The following is a 22,650-nucleotide window of genomic DNA, read 5'->3' as shown; positions in this document are numbered from 1 at the left end:
TCGATTTCGTTGGAAATGAAAATAAAACAATAAAAAAAAAGAAGAAGCAATGAACCAAAGAACCAAGTAAAGCGGTACCGGTAGCACTTAGCAAATGAGTAACAAAACATAAAATGGCAAATGGTAATGCGAATGAAAGAGAAACGAACAACAACCCATGCTCAGGATGGAAATAGCAGTGGCAATCGCAATAGCAGTAATAGACCATAATTGAAACAGTGAAAGAGAAAAGAGCTAAATTCATTGCCGAAATGCATGCACACAACATAACGCAACATCGCAATCCATTAAACACACAGTATTGAAAAGAAAAAAGTGCGATGAGATGTGAAAATGGAACAAGCAACTATGGAATAAAGACGAAACACGCGAATTTCATATTATTCTTACCACTGGTTAGTACACTACAAAAGATGAATTGTTGAAGTTTTTTTACAGCGTCTGTGACAGCCATACTCGCTAGACAAACCGAAGTTTCGAATGAAATGAATGGGACCAAGTGAAAACCTAAGCGAAATAATGATCATCGAATATATTAAATTGAAGTTTTCTTTTCCCTTACACAGTCTCATTCTCCTTCTCTAACGCTCATTCTCTTTAAATATGTTGTACCACATGATGTTTAATTTTCATATGTAAGTTTGATGTTTTATATGCGTGTTTACGAATTGTGATTTGTGAAGACGAAGAGGGCTACGAACGAGAAGTAATAAAACAAAAATGTCACACTCTCTCACATAACAAGAGCATATGATATATTTATTATATGCGGTACACACATACACGCGCGCGCGCGGTGTGAGCTCGAGCGCGAGTGTGTAATTGTATGATTTTTCATTTCCTTTGAATCATTTATTTATTTTTGTTGTACTAGAATCCTCTTTATAAAAAACACGGTCCCGATATATGGTTTGCATTGCTTTGCCATGCTGATTTTTGATTCGAATGAACACTTGTGCCGACACTTTTACCACACACTACTTGAAATATGCTGATGCTTTTTGTCGTGATTGTCTTTTCATTGATCGCTAGTCTGCACAAAAACACCAAACGGTCGGTAATCACTTATTCTTTGAAATCGTTCTCTCACTTTGCATAAAAATATATTCACTCATTCGTCGTGTTCGTCGAATAATGTCAACGCTATTACAGAGTATTTTGTTGTGGATGTTGATGATGATGATGATATTTTTGTTCTTATTTGATTCACGCCTTCATCATTCACGCCTTTGTTTTTAATACACATTGAAACGTTCTAACTGCAAAAAAGCAACGCATATCAAAATACAAAATAAAAATGGCGCACATTTGATTTCTTCATATCTGACCAGGCCATGCCTGTGTATTTGCTTCAGTTGTGTGCATTTGACGTGCATACGGCATGCTCATACATATGGTTAACTCTTTGCTGTTTTCTTGATATGACGTTTGTCGTTTTTGTTGCTGCGCCTGTTGTTGTTCTATCGTTCGCACAAAAGAGCAAAACAAAATCGAAGCACAGGTACAGAAAGTAACTCGATGCAAACCGTTTTTTTTCCTCGCATACTTGTACATTTTTTACCTTTTTCCGCATTTTCCGGTCGTTGCAAACATCAAACAAATAGCGCGATTACGGTGTGATGTTTACTTCATAACAACCTTTGAATACATTCTTATGTAGATCGTTTTTTTTTTTGCCACTGATGACGACAACTAAGACGGCATCATTCACATTAAATACGAAATTCGTTTTCGTCATTGAATAGGCAAACGCACAATTGCCGACTGGTAATCGCGTCTGGTAGCACTTTTATTACATACTCTGCAAGTACAGAAGCAAACACATTTCCGTATCGGAAACGATTGACACAATAAATGAGAACTTGAAGACAAAAAAATGTAATACTCACGAAAAGCCTGTGACGCTTTATTTCTTCTTCTTTTTCGCTGACAAAAGTACTTTTTCGCTTTCATCTAGCCCGTTCAAGGATTATCGTAATCACCAAAGCGTACGAAGTTTTGCTATTTTTCGCTTTGTCTTTGTGTGTGCGTGTGTTTTTTGGTTGCTAGCGTTAAATGAAAATCACATTCCAAGCGAAACACTTCTTCCTCTCTTTAATTTCACCTTTTGAACGTTTCCCCCTCTCGATTTTAAATGATGATTGAATTTATCCGAGGAACGTGAAATGTGGTAAATTCGATACAAACTTAAAGAATGCTCATGGGGTGGATCGAAAATGAAAATGTGACATTTTGTTTCATTTCTACGCCCGAAACAACAAGGGATGCGAAATAAAAATTATTCAAATTTCTTCAATAAAAGTCGAAATGCGTTGAATTATTCTTTAAGCTTATCAAAGAATGAAAGGCATGAAATTTAATTTACATCGGGCGAAAAAAAAAAAAAAAAAAAAAAACAAATAAAAAAATATGCATTTTAGATCATGCATCCAGGTTGTGATTGTCTTTGGTACTCATTAAATCAGTAAAATCAACTTTAATATAGGGGGAAAATTATGGCAATCATAAGGATTTCAGCATCGTCATCAATTTTTGCGTCGCAAACTGCAGATGTTAACAATAATAAGTTAAAGTACATTATCGACAACCCGATTATTATAATTGAAATCGGTCCATAATTTCTAAGAAGTCTTTGTATATTTCCATATTTTCGTTGCTTATCTGTGTTATGAATCATATTTTCATCTATCTCCCCCTTAAATAAATATGCAGAGGAAATGCGTGCAGAGAGGGCGGTAGAAGTAAGCATTGTCAACAATGGTATTTAAATAAAAGGATTACACATGCATTTGCCATAAAATCCGACGAGAAATACTTCTAATCGAACATCTTTACTTTTCGAAATAGATTTATATTACTTACAAGCATACATGGGAACGTCCGGTAAATGAAAGGGAGATCCATTCGTAAATCAAAAGAATGTTCAACTGTTGTCTTAACAGAAAAATGTTCGCAGTTTAGCACATTCCTTTTACAGTTTCTTTTTATTCGTAAAATGAGCCACCATTTTTGCGATTCAAATATGCAATACTACATATTTTATCTTTAGTGAATCTACTTACTCACTTGAGCCACGTCATTTATAATTTCCAGTGAAAAATACGTGATTACAGATAATGAATGAGCAGTACCCAGCAAATTTACTAAATTGGAATAATTATCATAAAAACGTCCATTCAACGATGCTCTAGAATCACAGAATTTCACATTTTTGTGCGTGCGTGCGTCTATGTGCTAATGTATGATGACAAAACAGCAGCAACTCTGATTATGCATTTGTTCAACCGACCGAATACGGGTCGTAGCAAAATTTTTCCCAAAAATATTTCCCAATTTATTAATAAAACGAACGACATTTGGTGGCCAGAATAAAATAATAATGCAGACTAACAGCATTTGGTATTGATGTGAGGCTAAATAATTCCAAATAAATGTTAATGAAATAATGATAAAAGAGTGAATGAGAAAGAGATATGGCGACAATGGTAGCAAATAAGAAAATCGAAACGGAATGAAACGTGGCATACCACAATTACTCGCATAGTTTTCATTTCGTCGGTATTTCAAATGCTATTTTCCGATGGAATTTCAGTTTCAAGGTGGATTGAATGTCATGTCGAAAATTGTTCGGCAAAAATTAGTTGAGAATAAAAGCGTGACAAAGTGAACGCGCTGAACGAGTAAAATAAAAGAGTATATATTATATGTATGTATATGTCTCAACTAAAAACTAAGTGCATAAGTCGTCGATACGAATAAAAGTCAAATTACATCGTAAGAATTTATAGAATTTGTTTGTTCAACAAAGAACAAAATGAAAGAGAAAAAGTATAGAACTCAACGTGCTCTCTCTCTCACTGTACCGATTGACGAAACTGAAAGAAATACTCGAAAAATAAATTGCCATCCAGAAGTTTTGTTTCGAGCAGAAGTAACAAACATTTTTGGTTGGTTGCTCATTCAAAAACGTGTTTATGCGCGATCAAAATTTCAAATTAATTTCGCCAGAATAATTTTCAGAAGGGATACACAAAAAAGAACCATAGAAAGAACGAAAAAAGTTGACTTTTTCATGTTGGTTTTCTTTATATCCACCACCTCTCCTCTCCTCCCTCTCTCTCTCTCTTCTCTTGTTCTCCTTTTATTTAATTTTTTTTGTGTGCGTTTTGTGTTGTGCAACAAAATTGCTAATGAATTGTGGAACAAAATGAGCATAAGCAGTAACGACATCGAACCTCTGCTTTAAAGAGTTTCATGATATATATAAAGAGAGCGAAGGAGAATTGTGTCTATGCAGGGAGCACAAGGACTTGGAACCATCATATAACCGACTATTGTTCAACTATTTTACGACAAACCATGCACATTTTTAATTAGGCCCCGGTGAATGTGTATTCACTATTGTCAAAGAGATACAGCGAAAAGCGTCGAAAGCACAAAAGAAAATTAGAACAAAAAAAACCAGTAACACACAGGGATTCCCATGAATACGAAAGCATAGAAAACACACAAATTACGCTTGTACACCGCAAAACGGCAAGCGTGTTGTGTTCTCGTTACAAAAATATTAATATGAACATTTTCCGAAATAATCATCATTGCTCTTTTCTCATAACCTTTTCCCCTATGTAATTAGTATACTTTTCTCAATATATTCGAATTCTCGTTTTGTGGTTATGGAAATCATTTTGTGTGATGGTGTGTTTGCTTTTATATTTGAGCATGTGTGTGTGCGCGCTATGTTTTGGATATGACCAAACGAGTGAAATTGTTCTTTGAGGTTTGTCATTTTTTTCTCCCTTTCTTTGGGTTCCAAGAAGAAATGTGATTGAAGCGGTCTTTAGATCAAAATTATAATGGACGACAAATGGAATAACGGATCTAGGCTATATGAAACTGAATCGATACTATTACATAATTTGCAACTACAAAATAAAGCTAGCAATCAATAGATGAACATATGGTTTTATGGGCGGCACATAGAATATAGAATATATGGAATATAAATGTGAAATATACGTTAGACATTTCGATTTAAAAGTCTTGGAACGTATATAATATAAGAGAAGAAGAGGGGAGTAGTAACATGTTGAAAACATTTTCAAAATTGTTAATAATTGTTATGATAAATACTTTTTAATGGGTGTAAAGTAGAAAATGACATTTTTGCAAATCAATGGAAAAGTGGTTGAACTCGCACCTGCTTTAAAGATGAGGAATTTGAGTGTATTTCTTTCTTTTTTTTTAAATGCACATCTCGCTCTTGTTTGCCTCTTTTTCAGTTGAAGATTTTAATTAAAAATTATAGCTGAAGTTAGGAAATTAAAATTATTCAAGAGATGACACTTGTTTAGCACCAACAATTAAAACTACGAAATATTTAAAATAAGCTACGCATTTCGTGTCATCACAAGCAAGTGGACAAAAACCGGTTATAATAATTAAATGCATTTCAAAACTGAACTAAAAGCTTCCCTTCAAACGATTGCAGCGTGCATACAGCATACACACGAACATGTATAAAATGATACATTCGCTGTTTGCTCTTAAGAAATTATAGGAATGTACGCGCGTTCTATATTGAAATGGCCAGCAAAATTGGATTTTCACTGCAAAAGCATATGTAGTCATGTTGTTCGGTTCATACTATTTGCTAGAACTCTGAACTCGTCAACTTCTTATTTAATGTAATTATCAAAGTGGTTGTTCTACTTGAGCTGCTGAGTGTATATATGTTATGCAACCCGTCATATACAACAATGTATATGGTTGCACATGCAAGTGAACCAGTGCAAAGCAACTACCGAACCGACATATTACAATTAAACGGACTAAATGCATTTGTGTTGAATGATTACAAATACGTTATAGGGGAAGCTTAATTGTATTATTGTGCGTTTTATCTATAACAATTTCATTAGATTGCCAAGCGCATTGCATCGTTTCGTCTTTGTTATTTGGTGTTAAGCGAACGAGACTACATAATAAAATGTCAGTGTGTAACGTAAACCATGTATGCTGTTGATGCAAATATATACTATCGAATATTGCATGACAACGATAAAGAGAGACAGAACTATATGATATGTAATGACTTGATGCTCTTAACGCTTTCAAAAGTAAAATTGTATACGAAACGCTGGAACACTTTCTGTCTTCATTCAACTTTTGTTCGTATTGGGTCCAAAGCACGATGGGATTAATGTTAACATTGTATAGTCTGAAAAAAAGTCAGTATACGTCTCTTATTCACGACATCCATACGATGTGTATTAATAACAGTATCCGCTGATTCTACGGTAAGATTCTTGATGAGCGAATGTGGCGATTACGGGCAAAGTAAATGAACCGATAATTGAATACATCGTATATAGTACGATGGCACAATGGTCGGTTAGTCTGTGTCAGTGCGATGTGTTTTCTTTGTTATCTGATATGTGTGGCAAAATGATTCGTCGACCACCCATCTATTAACGAAAACTATATTATTGATTGTAGACAATGCCTCATTGTGATATGAACTCGTCAATCTGTTGCAATGATGCCTATCAATTTTCCATTTTCTCCAGTTCACTATTGTGACCGACTTGTATAATGTACATTGTACTACCCTTCGCAACTTCAATTTTGATGAAAATTGTGTCGATTCGAAAATAACAACACGCTTTAATAGGAAAAAAGGAAAGCGCAAAGAAAGCCAGTCGCTTAATTCCATGCTAATGATTGTGAGGTATCGTATTTTGTAAATTCCATTGTTACTCGCCGAAGAATGGAATTAATACGCGCCGATTGCCAAATAAATTATTCAGATATTAATCAAACATCAAAATGAGCGGTTTTTCGGACAAATTCCACAGATTGTCACAATGGTTTAAGTGGTATCTATACCACAAACTACTGTGACTATTGCCAGAATGGTTGTATTATAGTGGTGGATAATAACTATGTATTGGTTAAAGTATTAACACACAAACATAAACAAATTATATTAGAAATGAAAAATAAAGAGAAAAAAAATGTAAGAGAAATGTTGTGGCGATATTTATGTTGAACTGTAGAATGAAATTTGCTGCCGTATGGAATTTGGTCGACCTGATATTCCGATCGCATTCGCATCAACTAGTAAACTATTTCGAACAATTTACTCACAATAGCTTGGTGCATCATATCGTGTGCAGTCAGTGCAGTGTGCAAAATAGTAAAAAAGGCCGATTACGTTGAATAAAGGATATACTATATAGATATATGTAAGTCTCACATTTTTGTTTAGGTTTGCCTATCGATTTTCTACTTGAATGGTCGGCATTGTTACAATTTGAGCCGAAACCTTTTTCTCATCCTTTGCTTGAATTTAGTAGTTGTTTTTGTTTCTCCGAACGAAAGCGGTTCTATTGAAACCACCACAAGAGCATATATTAACGAATATCTTTCAATTCAATGAAAACGAAATTCTTTTCTGATTGAAAATTCATGCAAACACTACACACTGTTGTAAGAGAGTTTGCTAAATAAACGTGGAAGGTTTTGACTTCAATTCGACAATATGCTAGATTTAGAAAAGTTGATCGCTTTTCTGATATTATTGTTGTTTTGGTATGCCAATATCCTCGTGCTCATATTTTGGTTCGATATTGTATCCATCGTAAACGACGAATAATGTCTGCGTGCAGATATAGCAAAGCTCAGAGAGTTGATCAGTGGCATCGATGCATCGATGCATCGGATTAATTTTGTAGGCATGGCTTATCTCTCTCTCTCTCTCTCTCTCTCTCTCTCTCTTTTTCGTTTCATAAGTCGTTTTTGATATGAAATGTGGAATGAGAAAAATGATGGGACCTGCTTTGTAATCACTGTCGCCCCGTTTATTCGTTCGTTCTGTAGAAAACGTGCCAAATGCCAAACATTTTTCGAATGAACAGACAGCTACGGCACTACATATTAAAATAGTTTGATGATAGACAAAGCCTTTCTTTATATAAAAAAAGAGCAGAGATAGGAGAGGTGAATTAAAAAAATAGAATGAACGAACGAACAAACGAACCATTTTCAATCGGCTACTGTTTTATCATTTTGAAGGGAAATGGGCGCACTGACAGCATGCTTTTGTTCATTCTGGTAGACGACATACCATGATTACATGATTATAGCTTTTTAGCATTGAAGTTTTCCTCCGGAAAAATTATTGTTACAAAATATGTAAATGCAAAACTGTTGCTGAATGAATCGAAAGGCAGTTGATGCTGTTGAGTGTTGTTGGTTGCTACTATTTGCCACTGATGCTATTGACTACAAATGGTGCCATTGCTTTTGCGGCCAGTATGCTACTCTATCTGGCACATCTACATGCACATACACATAGATATCATCGATCTGTATAGATAAATATATACATATTCGGGTTGGCCGGCAGTCGGCATTGTAGACATTCCAATATATCAACAGCAATTTTGTTGTTTCATTTCCATTATATACACATTTTATATATACACAAAATTGTGAACACAATAATTGCACAATGTTGCAATTATAATTTTCAATAAATGAGATGAAATGCATTTAGATGGGCCCATATACGCAAAGCACATTATATAGTACATGGACATAATCTATCGACAGCCTGGCCCTAATGATTTAATGTAAAACTATTTTCCATAACTGTAATATTTTGAATATAAGAGGCGAAGAAATTCAATGATATTAAATTGGCGCATAACATAATTATTAAAATGTGTTTTGTTGTTTCAGGCGGAGTTTTGTATGTACACTGCAACTTAATATACAGTTCGCTGGTCTTTGTCCCGCTGTAGAAATTTTGCTGGTGCTGGTTCTGCTGATGCTGCTGCTGCTGCTGCCTCTATAAATGTGAGTGAATATGCGTAGTTAGTTACCGGTTCTATGCTTCCGGTACGAACTAACAATACGTGCATATAAATTAATTTTCCCATATTATCCATATAGATGATGATTATATGCGCATATTTGTTGAATAAAAGTGAGTCTTTTATTGTTGTCACAGTGAATCTTTTAATCAACGACCGAAAGAGGAATAAAAAAAATTGTTTTACATCTACATCGATTATGTTATTACTTTTCCACAGATGCGGGTTGCTCTTTTCATTTCCCTCTCTATCTTTCTCTTTCTCTCTATTTCCGTCTTTTTCCCAATCTATTGGGATTGCTTTAGCAATATCATTTAATGTAACGAATGCCATTACAAATTGATGAATCAATCCGCGTGCATTCCATTCCATTCAATTTCCGAATGATTTAAATATTTCTAGCACAGACATTTTAAAACCACAACATAAAGCATGTACTCAGTGCAATTGTGACAAATCCAACTTGTGAGGATGAGGAGGAATATGAAAAATGTTTCGATTTATCCTTACATTTTTACTTGGAACGTGAATTGCAATGCAGCGTTCTCTGCTACGTCAAATACAATATTTTTTTCTTCAATACGATCGTTCCATATGAAATTTTAAGCCATGTTTTTTAAATTTTAAGTCTGTTTGCATGGTTTTGTGTGAAAATTGTGCCTCCATATGAATTCTGCAAATATTTTTTACATGATTTAGACAAAATGTCAATTGATGATGCCATGATTCTCTACCGTCCTTCAATGTTTTTAAGCAAAAATTCGAATAAGGGCTCAAAAAATTTAAATTCCATATGGAATGGTCGAATATAAAAATTGGATTGTTGCTCAAATTTAAAGACAATAACCAGAATGCATATATTCCAAAGATATTGCAACGTTTGTATCGATCTCTGTCTCTCGTTCCCTTTATTTAAAAACAGACATACTCAAAGTATTCGTTTTCAAAAGCCCTTTAGTTTCGCCAGAAATTTGGGAATTGCAGTTTGTGTTTCTGTCTCTATTTATATAACTTTGCCTCTTTCTTCTGTATACATAGCTCTTGTCTGTAGCGCTGTATTCCCAAATCGGTATTTTTTTACCTTCATGCATGCAACTTACAAGATATGCATATTTCATATTCAAACAATAACCGAAAAATAAGGAAGAGAAAACGAAAACAGAAGATTCTATCGCGGATTCTTCTTCAAATTTTCCCAATAGCATCCAAATTTAACATTCGTCACTTTCTCTTCCAAGCTGCATAAGAACACATTTTTATGCTTCCCGTATAATGAGATAGTGAAACAATAGCGTGCTCAAACAGAGCGTTAAAGAAAGCAATTCAAAAATATCATTTTTTTTTACTTAACTTGTTTCAAAAATGGAATTTCCTTTCGAATCCAACATGTTCCATCAGTTATGTGAAGATTTTGTTTGGAAAAAGTGATTCGGTTTTCTTTTTTCGTAAACATTTTATTCATTGGACATTTGAAAAATACGATAAATAGATATCGTTGCGCCATGGTTGTCTCATGGGAAAATTTGAAAATGTGACGAGAAATTGTAAAAATGTTTTTTTTGTATGTTGTGTCAGTCAATGTATGGAAAATTGTATCATGTTATAATGAAGCATAGAAAATGTGTTCATTTTGATCGCTCATTCTTTTTTTTTCTCTTTCTTCTTCTTCTTCTTCTGCACTATTGTGCATTCAAGTGCATGAAATTTTCAAAAAATATCGGTAAAATACACGCCACGAATATGTTGAATGCATTGATGAAGCGGTAAATTGATATTATGCATACATCCATAAATATTGGACACAAGTAATAATAAAGACCTGACAATGGCATGGAACGAAACTGAACAACACAAACCAAATGACAACAAACAAAACACTTGCACATAATTCCAGGTTTTTACTATGTGCTCATCTTGTGTTGCACTACGATAAGGCTGATACCATTTTCATTCGATCTTATACTTGGACTTGGTGTTTTTATATATGTATTTCTTATTGCTATTCTGCACATTGTTATTGTTAAGCGGGAATACATGCTATGAGCTGTTGTGTGTACATTTGACACCTTTTTGATGTTATTTCGCATTCTGTGTGTTTTCCATTGAAATTCATATATGCAGAGCAAAACGATTGTGCTTCTTGGCTTCATAAAAATATATAAACACACATACACACACACACACACATATCCACAAACAATGAGACTGGGAGAACGAATAAACGAACGGATACAACAGCAAACATACTCTACAAACTGCGTGAATAGTCGATTTGAGATACACATTTTGGGCATGAATTCAATGGTTCTGTTGTCGTTGTACAAACCAACCAAAGAACAACAACAATAATAATAACGATAGACTCAGGATGGCCATTATCGAGTGCACTCCATCCAAAGCACTTGATAAACTTGCTTACGAAATGAAATGCATGGGAAATTGGTGTTTCTGGGCCATGCACATTGAGGTGAGATGACTCGACGACAACATTCAGACCAACAACAAAAAACCAGTGTGTGAGTGAGTGAAATGTTTCATAATAAGGAAACACCACATATTCGAGGGGATATTGTTTCATATTTGAATGGCACATTCTTATTCTTCGTATGCGTTTTATCGTTGCGTTTCTGTAAGTTATTGCGCTTGAATAATTCAGTTTAGTGTGTCTTAGTTTGTTGGTGTACTGACGTGAATATTTATTTCATCCAAAAATAACATCATTCCCTTCGAATCCAATTGTCATCTGTTGTATAAACATATAGTTAAATACAATTCGAAAGATGCTAGTGACACATCTTTTTTGCTTTTAATTTAGGCCAAGTACACAGAAATAAGAAAATAGCTATAAAATTTGAACAAGATTTAATGAACAGAACAAGGAATGATAAAGGCGTCAAACTCTTGTGAAAGATGTTTGTTTGGATGGCATATACCTAGGAAATATATCAAAACAATATTTCATACTTCGATTTAGTACCGTCATATGCACGGTAAACTCCCATGTTTGTGTGCACAACATGTAAAAGAACACTTGCAAATTTTCGAGTCTGAGCAGTATTCGTCATAAAAAAAAATATTTTTCTTTCGTTCGAAATAAGTGGGTGTTGCACAGCGGAATCTACTTATGAAAATTGAAAACAATGGTCGTCTTTTATTCTGTATCGAAGAATAAATTTTTTTTCCAGGTATATGATATCACATTTTCTTTCTTTTGTTTCAAAAATTATAATAATATTTCGCGTATTTCTATTGTTTATTCTGTAAAAATGGCCCTTGTTATTACCATGAATGAGGCGAAGAATACATACTTGGTGTTAACGTTTCAGTTTGCCGAAAAAAATGGTTATTTTGTGCTCTGCAGAAAATAGATGATAATAAAATACATAATATAAATGATGATTCAAGCTGGAGCGTAACAACTCCGGCCAATTCAAAGAGATAGAGAGGGAGAAGTATGAAAATAAAAAAGAGCCAAAAAATGTTTTAACTTCAAGTATATTATAAGGCCGGTGAGCCCATAGTTTTCGAGTCATTGTCGTCATGATGATACGTGTGACAAAAAAAAAACAACAACGGAAAAGTTTCCTGAGACGGAAAACTGACAGGAAGAAGCAATACAAACAGATAGAGAGAAAACAACAAGCCAAGCAAAGAAGAGAAAATATATTATTTAAATGAGAATTGAAAAAAAATTTCTACAGTGTAGAATATTCATGTACAAGTATGGTACAACAGTGCAGTTTGTGTGTGTGTGTGTGTGTGTGCACATTTTGTATATGCCTCTAAATTTTATATGGGAATGATTATATACTTGAGAATGAGATAAACACGACAAAAATAATTTACACGAATGTGAAAAGAACAAAACCATTCATATGTGTGAACGAAGTACGCCAGCATTAAAAAAATATAAATTCAAATGCAACAAAACGAGTAACCATAAACTAATATCCAAATATTCAATACGAAATCCGGCCAGTAAAAAACGAATGAGCAAAAAATGAGATCTGATCATATGGAAATATAAAAAAGCCATACATGTCGCACAGACGAAAAACTTTACTGTGAACGCAACACAATCCGTCGATTCATTTTAACCCGCGGTTCTATCAGACCTTTTTTCGGTTTGCCCGTTCATTGTGTATTGTATGCAGTGTGCACTAATAGCAGCAAAAAAACTGCCATATAAAAGAGATATATGCATACATACACGGAGATGCATAAACAGAAAAAGAGAAAAATATAGAGGTAGAAAAAAATTGATTGCTCAGGTAGTTGGAAAATACGATGAAAGGCTACGCGACGACTCAAACAAGCCAAATAAAAAAAATGATAAAATAATGAAAGCAAAAGGCAAGAAAACAACCTAAATCTCTATTTGAAAGCGTAAAAATGCTAAAATCACATGTGCACTGTACACCATTCAAGTCAATTTTTTCTGGTGTATATTTATTTAGCTTACCTGAATGTCGACTGTCTTACCATCCCCACTACCACGCAGATTGCGCTCACGAATTGAGGCTCAGAATTGAGCCTGATTTACCTTCCGCTTACACTTTACCCATTCCAGTGTCTTTTGCACGTATGCCAAAAGTGTTTTCCATTTCTTATGCCATCGTCATAGGTGCCTATCACATTTATACAAATTCAAATTGTGTGTATTTTTTGTGCTCCTCACAGGCTCTAGCTCATTCTCTTTTCCCAGCTCTCTCTCTATCTCTCTCTCTTGTTGTGAGAAGTTTTCTATTGTAATGTGCCATATGCAAATATAAACGTTCATGTTGCGTCTTTTCGTGAAACGCTTATGTTAAACCATAAGAAATGTATCAACAGCAATTGTCTGTCGTGCTTCTCTTGAAGCATAAAAAGTACTGCCTGTGTTCGCAGGCCGCCACGAAGATAAAAAAAACCATCTTGGTGTTACTTGCAACACTTGTATATTTTCGTGCTTGTTTTTTGACACATTCGATTTTTTTTTTATTTCTTATGTTAACCATAAGAAGATGCGATAGTTTTTTATTCCTCTTTCGTTCCCTTACAAAAATCGCAAAATTGTTGCTCTTTCGTATGCACATTTTCATTGCGCAAGCTATTCTTTCATATGTATATATAATATGCATGTGTGTTTTTTTCACTGGTTTCGCGCGCGAGTGTTTCATATCCAAGATGGAATATTTTATCTATTAAGATTCCATTTATTGGTGTTTCATGCTCGTTGTTTATCGTATATGCTCCTGCATAGAGTTTGATTTCCTTAAAAACCAAGACGTACTTGAATCTTAAAAATGTGAAGAATAGGGAAAATGAATTGAAATTCATAAACAAATTTATGGAGATGCGTTCAACAATTTGACACTGACATATGAATGAGGTGTGCTCTTTTGTCAATGTATGCGCTTTCATGTTTGGTTCATCAATTGTGTTTTCATATGGGTGACACAATATATACTTATATCGAAAAAATGGAGTCAATGAAATGGCTGCTCTCTCTCTTTCTCTCTGGCACGTGCAAACACACACAAAATAAAAAAAAGGTGCGAATATTTATGTAAATCGGTATAGAGAAGCGATTGAAACAAAACGAGGAAAACGACCAAACCTGAACTTATTTTATTACGTGTTGAAAAGAATCGATAACCGATTTTTCTTTTTTAACAAAGCGAAGAGAATTCAAATGAATTGAAAATATATATCACTGTACTGTGACTTGAACGCTTTTCAAGCGAAATACAAAGCATGCATACATACCATACATTTGGTATATTCAAAAAGACTACAACTTTTCATCGGAATGTTTCGTATTCCTTAAATATTATGTAGACAAACAATCTTTTCTTTGCGTTCTTTTTCTTCTTCAATTTTTCGCCAGTTTAATAATTTGCAATTGTGATTTTCTTTGAAGCAAAAAAAAAAAAATCTTTTTTATTCTTTTCACCGGTGTTGAAAAGTTTCTAAGTGAATGAGTTATTTTTCGTTGAAAACGAATGACAACAAACAATAGTATTCTACATTTTGCTTCACAATTTGTGTATATGCGCAACTTTTCCTATATAGCATCCTATATAGCATTTGAATCTAACGCATTCCAAATTCGTTTGCTATCACATTTATTTTCGGTATATGGCGAAAGAAACCGAAATGCTCAAGTGGATTCGAACATAAATGTACTTCATAGTAATTGGAAATGTTTATATTTCTTTAACAAAAATTCGCACATATACATTCACATACACCCGCAAATGTTCGCAATCATCTTGAAATTCGTTCATTTAATCGAAGCGGTGACAATGAACGCAAGTGACAAGAAAACACCGAAAGCAATGCATTTAGTTTATATTTGACGATTGTTCACATTCAGATGACTTTTTGTTAAAATCAAAATGACAAAAAAAATGGACAGAAATGAAATGAAATAACAAAAACTGAATTGAATTGAAAGTAAACAAGATGCCACAATGACGTTTCGCTGTATTTTACACAAATGCTTGAAGCTACCGTTGAATTTTGCCACTGCTGCGATTCTATTTCTGTTCTTTTTCTGTGACTTTATCTGAACGACGACAACTTCTGAAGAAAATATCATTATCTTGTTCTTTGTGTGTCATTACATATTATTACGATGTTATTACAAATATAATCTAATGTGCTGCGTTGCTCTTTATTCTCTTTTGACACTGCTTCATTTTGTTGGGTTACAGCCATCTCCATTTTTTCTTCTCTTCCAATTTTTTTCCCTTCTTTTTTGTTCTCTCCCAACAACGATATTATTTCATATTCTTTTTAATGATTTTGACATACCACCAGTAATAACATTCACACTCTAGATTAAATGAGCGACTTGAACTCTCTTTTTCTAGTGTACACGATAATATGTGTATGTTTCGCTCTTAACTTGCATATGAATCATTTTTTTTCACAAGTTCAAACGCTAAATATGATTTGCTCAATTGTATGTTTTATTAAAACATATTTCGGTTTGAGTATCACAACCGAGTGTGAGAAAGAGAATGGAAATGAAAATCAAGAGTGTGTATGTGCATTGCACATCAGCAAATTTATTATATATTCGTTAGTTGGTGAACGGCCCGCAGAATTTAACAAGCCATGATAATAATGGTGGTATGATTTTTGTTCTTGCTTCTCTTGTCTTGACATTTTAATATGAACAATATTTTTGTTTTGTTTTTTTTTTGGCTTCGATGATGATTCTAAATAGACGATGCGTCTACATCAAACCAATTTGAATACAGCCGTTGTTTGTTACGAATGAAAATACATAAAAAAAATTGTACGCACACAAGCACACACATATACATGCGCACCAATATTTGTAAAATTGCATATATTTTAAATGAATGGAAGGCATTAGATCTTGAATCGAACATAAATCATGCCCTTTCGCACGGTTATATCCCAAACCATATTACATCATTTTTCGGCAAATTCTAACATTATCTCAAATTTCGCAGACCATTTCCATTGCATGCAATATTATTTAATAGATTGAAATGGAATAATATGGGAAAGGTCTGTGAAATTTGAGATAAAATGCAAAATAGTATGTATCCCTCTTTGGCATTTATACATCAAAGGGGTCAACATACAAACTCCAAAATTTATATAAATGGAATTTATGTTGACGCCCAATGAACAGAAATTGATGATGATGATACCAAACGAAAATATACTGAATGAACAGAAGAAGGAAAGAAAACAAATCGAAAACAATAACGATATAAATAAAATAATATTTACGATATAATATGATGATATTTAAACTCAGTTTCACACACACACACACACGCTAACACACATTCAAAATATGTAATCAATGTTATGTTGCTTTATGCGTGATGTGTTGGCAAAAGTTGTCATTTCAAAAACTTTTTTCTTTCTTCGTTGTCTTCTCGTTTTGTTCACTTCTATCAATCTCTTGGTAATGGCAGTAAAATATATAACACGTTGGCAACTGAATAAAGTTTCATATCTGTTATAATTCAATAAACACCAAGAACTGAAACCGATTTTGTTGAATTATGTGGGTATCTGATTGAGTTATTCTTGGAAAACTTTTTGATAACTACATCATCAAAATGGAAATAATACGTAAGACGGATGTACATGCACTGGCCAAAACATAGTACGCTGATTATTTTCTCACATTAAAACATCGAAATGCGATCGATTAAAATGTTCAAAATATCGAATTTTATTTGTGAAGAAATCTATTTGCAATTCTTTTCATTCAAACAAAGACCTTAATCAAAGAAATTGCGTATGAAGTCAGTTTCCGTCCTAGTCATTTCAGTCTATTATTCGTAATTGAAATCGGTATAAGGAACGTACAGAGTGAAAAAAAAGATGAACACGTGCAAAACGGCCACAATGAATTCTTCTAATGACACATTAATCAAACGATGTGTGGAAAGCATTCGACACTCGCATACGAAACCGTACACTTTGATCACTTGATTCAGCAATTGTTAAATGTATTTTTTTTGGAGGTTGAATGAGCGACACCAACCGACACACATGAGGCGTTTAAATTATTTCTTAGCATACTTTTCTTTATTCTTAGTTCGAGTCAATTGTTTCGGATGGACGCCTTTTTTTGAAAATTGATTGGGCTCATTTTCGCTTATTATGGCTCCTCTTGTGTGTGTTTTTTTCTTCTTCTCTCGTATGTGTGACCGACAGAAATGAGCGAAACATCAAGCGATTTAATTTAATCATTTCGAAATGTTGCCGATATTCCAAAGACATCGCTGTCTATGTATAATAGTTTACTGGATGTGCGTGATTTTTTCTCAATGCGATTGATTTCCAACGGTGGAAAAAAGGTGTCAAACACATTAATCAGATGGATCCAAGCATAACAATGACCAGTTAGTATTGCATTCATCTTTACAACAGAGCACCAAAATATAAGTTGAATGGAACTATTTACGAAGATACGTATATAGATGTAAATGAATAGCATGCCGTTAAACAAACGGACATACGGAATGATGAACAAATGAACGATTGATTTCAATCAAATCGATCAAAATTTCACGATTACATGTCAAAATTTCAATATAGGTAAATAAACACGCCAAAATATATGCGCATAAGTGAAAGAATTTGAAAATAATACATGTAATGTAAATCGATGGCATGAAGCTCTTTATCGATGTTATTCAATGTTTTTTCGGCTGGTATACAAGCTAGATCACTAGACAAATCCAATTTATTTATTTATTGGAATTTCAAATGAATGAATTATTAATTTTAATAGTTGCATTTTCTGTGTTCGACTGGTTTGCGGTAAACAAAATATCTAGTTTCCAATTTTAACATGAAACCTTCAACATAGACACTGTTTATTACCAATTATAAGAATCTCACTGTTTGGACAAACAAAATATTTTCGAATGGTTTTTAAACAAAAATGAAACTTGATGCAGAAGCACCACAACTACATGCATTGTAAGTCATTTCGATCGACTTCCCAACCATATGTCATCACTTCAAATTGATAAAAATAAATCCTACGCTTGATGGAACCACTGACATTGAAATGATGAAAGTTAACTGAATACATAGTCGGAAAAAGAGCAAATTCAATTGAACTTTTTACGATGAAATATTGTTAAATGATGATTCATGGTGACAGCTTCAAATCCTACGATCATTCACAGACGATTCCCTTGTTGATGGGTTTCTGAAGTGATGAACATGCAACACAGAGTTCCCAAAATGAAATCAGATATTTTCTATTGATCAATATAGTTAACGATGACCAATAATATGGATGTAATAATATGTAGACCAAAATATCGTTGCATTTTAAAAACCAATTCCTTGAAGAAAAAAACTATTTTAGTTTTCAACTCCTAATATGATCTCAATGATTTGCACTTTGTTTTTGTAAAAAATGAAACGATTCAAATGTTAACGCACCGAACGATCACCGAATCGTGTTGTGATATTTTTTTAAATAATCAAAATGAAGAGAAATGAAAAAAACTGCCAGACTATTTCATGAAATCACGTTATCGATGTCGATACGTATACAAAATTGGTCATGCACGCAAAAGAACAACCAAAAAAACAAGCAGCTGTAAGTGTCGGTAAAAATACAATAAATTTTCATATGCAATTAATAATAATAATAATAATCGTGGAATTTGAAAATTGTACTCAAGACTCAAAACGTTGAATGGACAACGTCAAAAAATGGCAACAATAAAAATATGTGCGACTACAAAAAAGAGCACAAGCGCTAGTGATCTGGAAAAACGGACCAGTGCGAAATAATAAGACCGGTCTTTGATACATTGGTTTTTGTTTCACGTGTATGTTATGTCATTTTTATACAATGTCCCAATGAATATGCAATAGAGGTCTAGTTAAAATAGCCATTTAAATATTACGACGCAAAGCGATCGATATTGTTGGAAAGAGAAAACAGAAAGAGATAAAATAGAAAGAGAATTCATACATTGTTATAGCTGTTTTTCTACTTATTTCTCTTTCGCTCTGCCTTCAAATGTAACATAGTAGTTGAAAATTGTTTCGACAAACGTGTGCGTTAAGAAAAACATTAAATTTAACTGTAAACGCTCAATTCACGACTCAAAACATTAATAATGATGAATATTTCAATGTGCGCGTGCAATTTTCAAGTGATCACTTCACTTCACTTCACCTTTGAATTGCAACATTTTCGAAACTGCGAAATTCAATGGAACGAAATACGAAAGAATAAAAAAAAACAACTGAACAAAGAACGGCTAAGAAACCAGCGGTCACAACTGTAAGCATATGCGCTGTATAAAATGTATGAACTACAAGGCCCATTTTATGTCCGTGAGTGCTTTGTGCTTGAGTAAATTGTTTTTTTATTTTTATTTTTCTTGAACAATTCAGGTTAATGGTGAAAAGAACAATGAATCGTTCAATTCTCAACTAAATCGCATTTCGAGCATCCAATGACATATGACTTACATATAAGTTATATATATATAACTTTTACCTTACTAACCGATTTGTAAAACAAAGTTCGACACAAAGTCAAAGTCTCAAAGCAAATGAAATGGGATTCATTTTTATAAAAAAAAATGTATATATCATTATTTGGAAAATTCGAAAACGAATTTTTAACAAGAGTAGTCATCAAATTAAAATAAAAAGCAAAAAAATGAGTCCATTATTTTCGTGAGCAACACAACTCTTGACGCGATATCAACATGAGTTCCGTTTGACGATGTGGCATAAATTACAGTGTGCATTTGCGACGATAAAGTCAAAGGTCTTTGTAATTTTCGTGTCGATAGTTTATGGGTTTTCTTTGTGGCTGCTTTGAAATAAATTGCCGTTTCGAGCGAAATTCATTCATCAGTTAAACGATTTGCATCCATCCAATCATCTATCCACTTAACACTTTGTACTCTAATGGCTCACACAATGCTCTTCAACAAAATTGACAGAAAATCGCTTGGCTCACAGATATATTCTTTTGCTTGCTCAGAGTTGAACTCTTTGTTCGATGGAAATTTTTTGAGCGCTATTTTCAACGTAAATGGTTAGTTCTTTGGCACACCGAACACACAAACGCAATCACAATCACAACAACAACAAAAAAACCAAGCAAACTAGCAAAGCGAGCTATGCGCTTGTTTGTGGTGGCCATAGAAATGGACGAGAGCTATTCCGAGTGGATGACAATTGATTTTTTCTGACACGTACAATTACAGTGCACAAAAGATAACATATATCGCGTAGAACGGCCAACAAAAAGCAATACAATAGGAAAAAAGCGAAATATAACGGTCGAAAGATGGAGGAGTATAGTAACAAATTCGATGAGCAATACAACAGAAAATTGTAGAAAAAGGGAATCCCAATAACGAGTTTTATAGTTTGTGTGTTTCTATTCGAAGATTTTGTATTCCTTTTTTTCTCTCTGCATCTTTTTATTTCATTATTATTTTCGAGTGGTTTCGCTCTTCACGAAATGAATTGTTTGACGCGAATGCGAGCGCTCGCCCGCTCGCTCATTCGTTTGCTTCCACTCAGTTTCATCATCGTCATCATCGTCAACATTATTATCAAATATCAAATCACATGAATTGTACGAGTTATACTTTCTTGGTTTCGTTGCTAAAGATTGTATATTCAATGTGGATATTATCCTGATGTCGGGCCATTGATCGATGTGTCCAATTCCATTGTTGTTATTATGATTCGACTAAATACAACTCGTTTCAAGTGTGTTTGAGGCAGCTAAGCAATATGTGTGCCTTGTGCCCGACATTGTGTGTGAGCACATTGTGCAGCATATATCTTGAATTTCATTATATTAGAGCGTTTAGGTCTTTGTTTTGTTTTGTTTACAAGTCTTGTGTGTTTTTGTATACCTCCTTCAATCTATATACGTTATAGTTAGAATGGAAGAAAGAGAAAGAGTAATCGAGTGTTTACACATTTGATTGTGTGATAGATGTGTCCGAATTTTTGATGAAGAAGACTTCATCTTCGAAATTTAATGATATGGCGGTGTTGCTTGCTATGCACTCACTCTCTGGCTGTCTGTGTATTGATATTATTCTATTTCCTTTGCTTTGATTTGATTCACTCATCATCTTCTTTCCGTTCAAGTGAATTCTCCATAATATAATATATAGTACATCACAATATGAATGCACACAATGGCTCAAAGTAAGTTTTCCAATGCTTTGTCCGACAGAAGTTTGTTTAATCGCTCATCCACGAGAAGAAAATAAAAAATTAAGTGATATGGTTTGTCTTTGCACAAATATCCATAGATTTTTTACGTCTTGCCCACCTCGGATGATTTGCTCTTTATTTTCATTTCGATGAGGCCATTTGGACTGTTTGTTGTTGTTTTTGTTGAAGCCAGAGGTGTGCTCAAGTACATAATAATTAATGATAGAAGAACGATTTAGTTGTTTGCATTTGTGCGTTTATCCGCATATGTTTAATGGGCGACAAGGCGCTTATTTTGTTTTCAGTGTATTCCATTCTTGTTGCTTTTCAGTGAAAGATCAACAAATAAAATGATAATATTTTATGCGTCATTCCTTCGAATTCGGAATAATATTATGATATCCGTATTTTATTTGAGATTCTATTTGTTTTGCTACTCGAGAGTGTTCAATGGTTTTTTCATGTGAATTATTTACTAGTACTACTTCTAGCGTTGTTGTTTTTGTTGTTAAACTTGTTGTTGTTCTCATTATTTTGCAATAATCTGCATAAATGTCCGATGTGGTAAACTATTGACCACTCAGAATGTGTGTACTTTTATCGACATTCAAAATGAAAATATAATAGAGCCGGTAGAACGGGCATAGTCCTCATTTCAAACTTTTACTTACAATTTCAGATTCTTACTTTTATTTTTCGCCAGTACACTCGATATCGGCCAAAAAGAATTTATTCACCTTCTTATTATTGTGTGCTTAGTTTTAATCAATAGACTTCATCACAAGTCCCCTTGAAATTTGAATCATTCTCAAAACACTATACGATTTTTCTTTCAACCATCGAATGGATTTTTGCATCCAAATCCAATTTCGAAACCCGGCGAGTATTGCGTGAGAAAAGGCAAATACTTGAAATTTTCTTTCAATTTTGGCTCGTTTTCGTTTCAAATTCTCTTTAATTAGATTTGAAATTCACGACTACAAACTTCTTTGATTACTTTTCAACATTCCAAAAGAGAGAGAGAGAGAGAGAGAGAGAGAGAGAGAGAGAGAGAGAGAGA

General features: G+C 33.7%; 1 protein-coding gene across 1 annotated transcript in view; it reads left to right on the top strand.

Moving 5' to 3' along the window:
* Window positions 1-22,650, top strand: part of LOC116339099 (MOXD1 homolog 2) — a 191,555-nt gene that overhangs the window by 52,943 nt on the left and 115,962 nt on the right. Inside the window, exon 3 of the mRNA XM_031764762.1 lies at window positions 8,746-8,862. The gene's annotated coding sequence lies outside the window, so the exon portion shown is untranslated. The remainder of the gene's footprint in view (window positions 1-8,745; window positions 8,863-22,650) is intronic.

The sequence above is a fragment of the Contarinia nasturtii genome, unplaced genomic scaffold (assembly GCF_009176525.2).
Source record: "Contarinia nasturtii isolate CC-2019 unplaced genomic scaffold, AAFC_CNas_1.1 Cnas_scaffold_493, whole genome shotgun sequence".
Classification (NCBI taxonomy): Eukaryota; Metazoa; Arthropoda; class Insecta; order Diptera; family Cecidomyiidae; genus Contarinia; species Contarinia nasturtii.
This window is presented reverse-complemented; position numbering and strand designations above follow the sequence as displayed.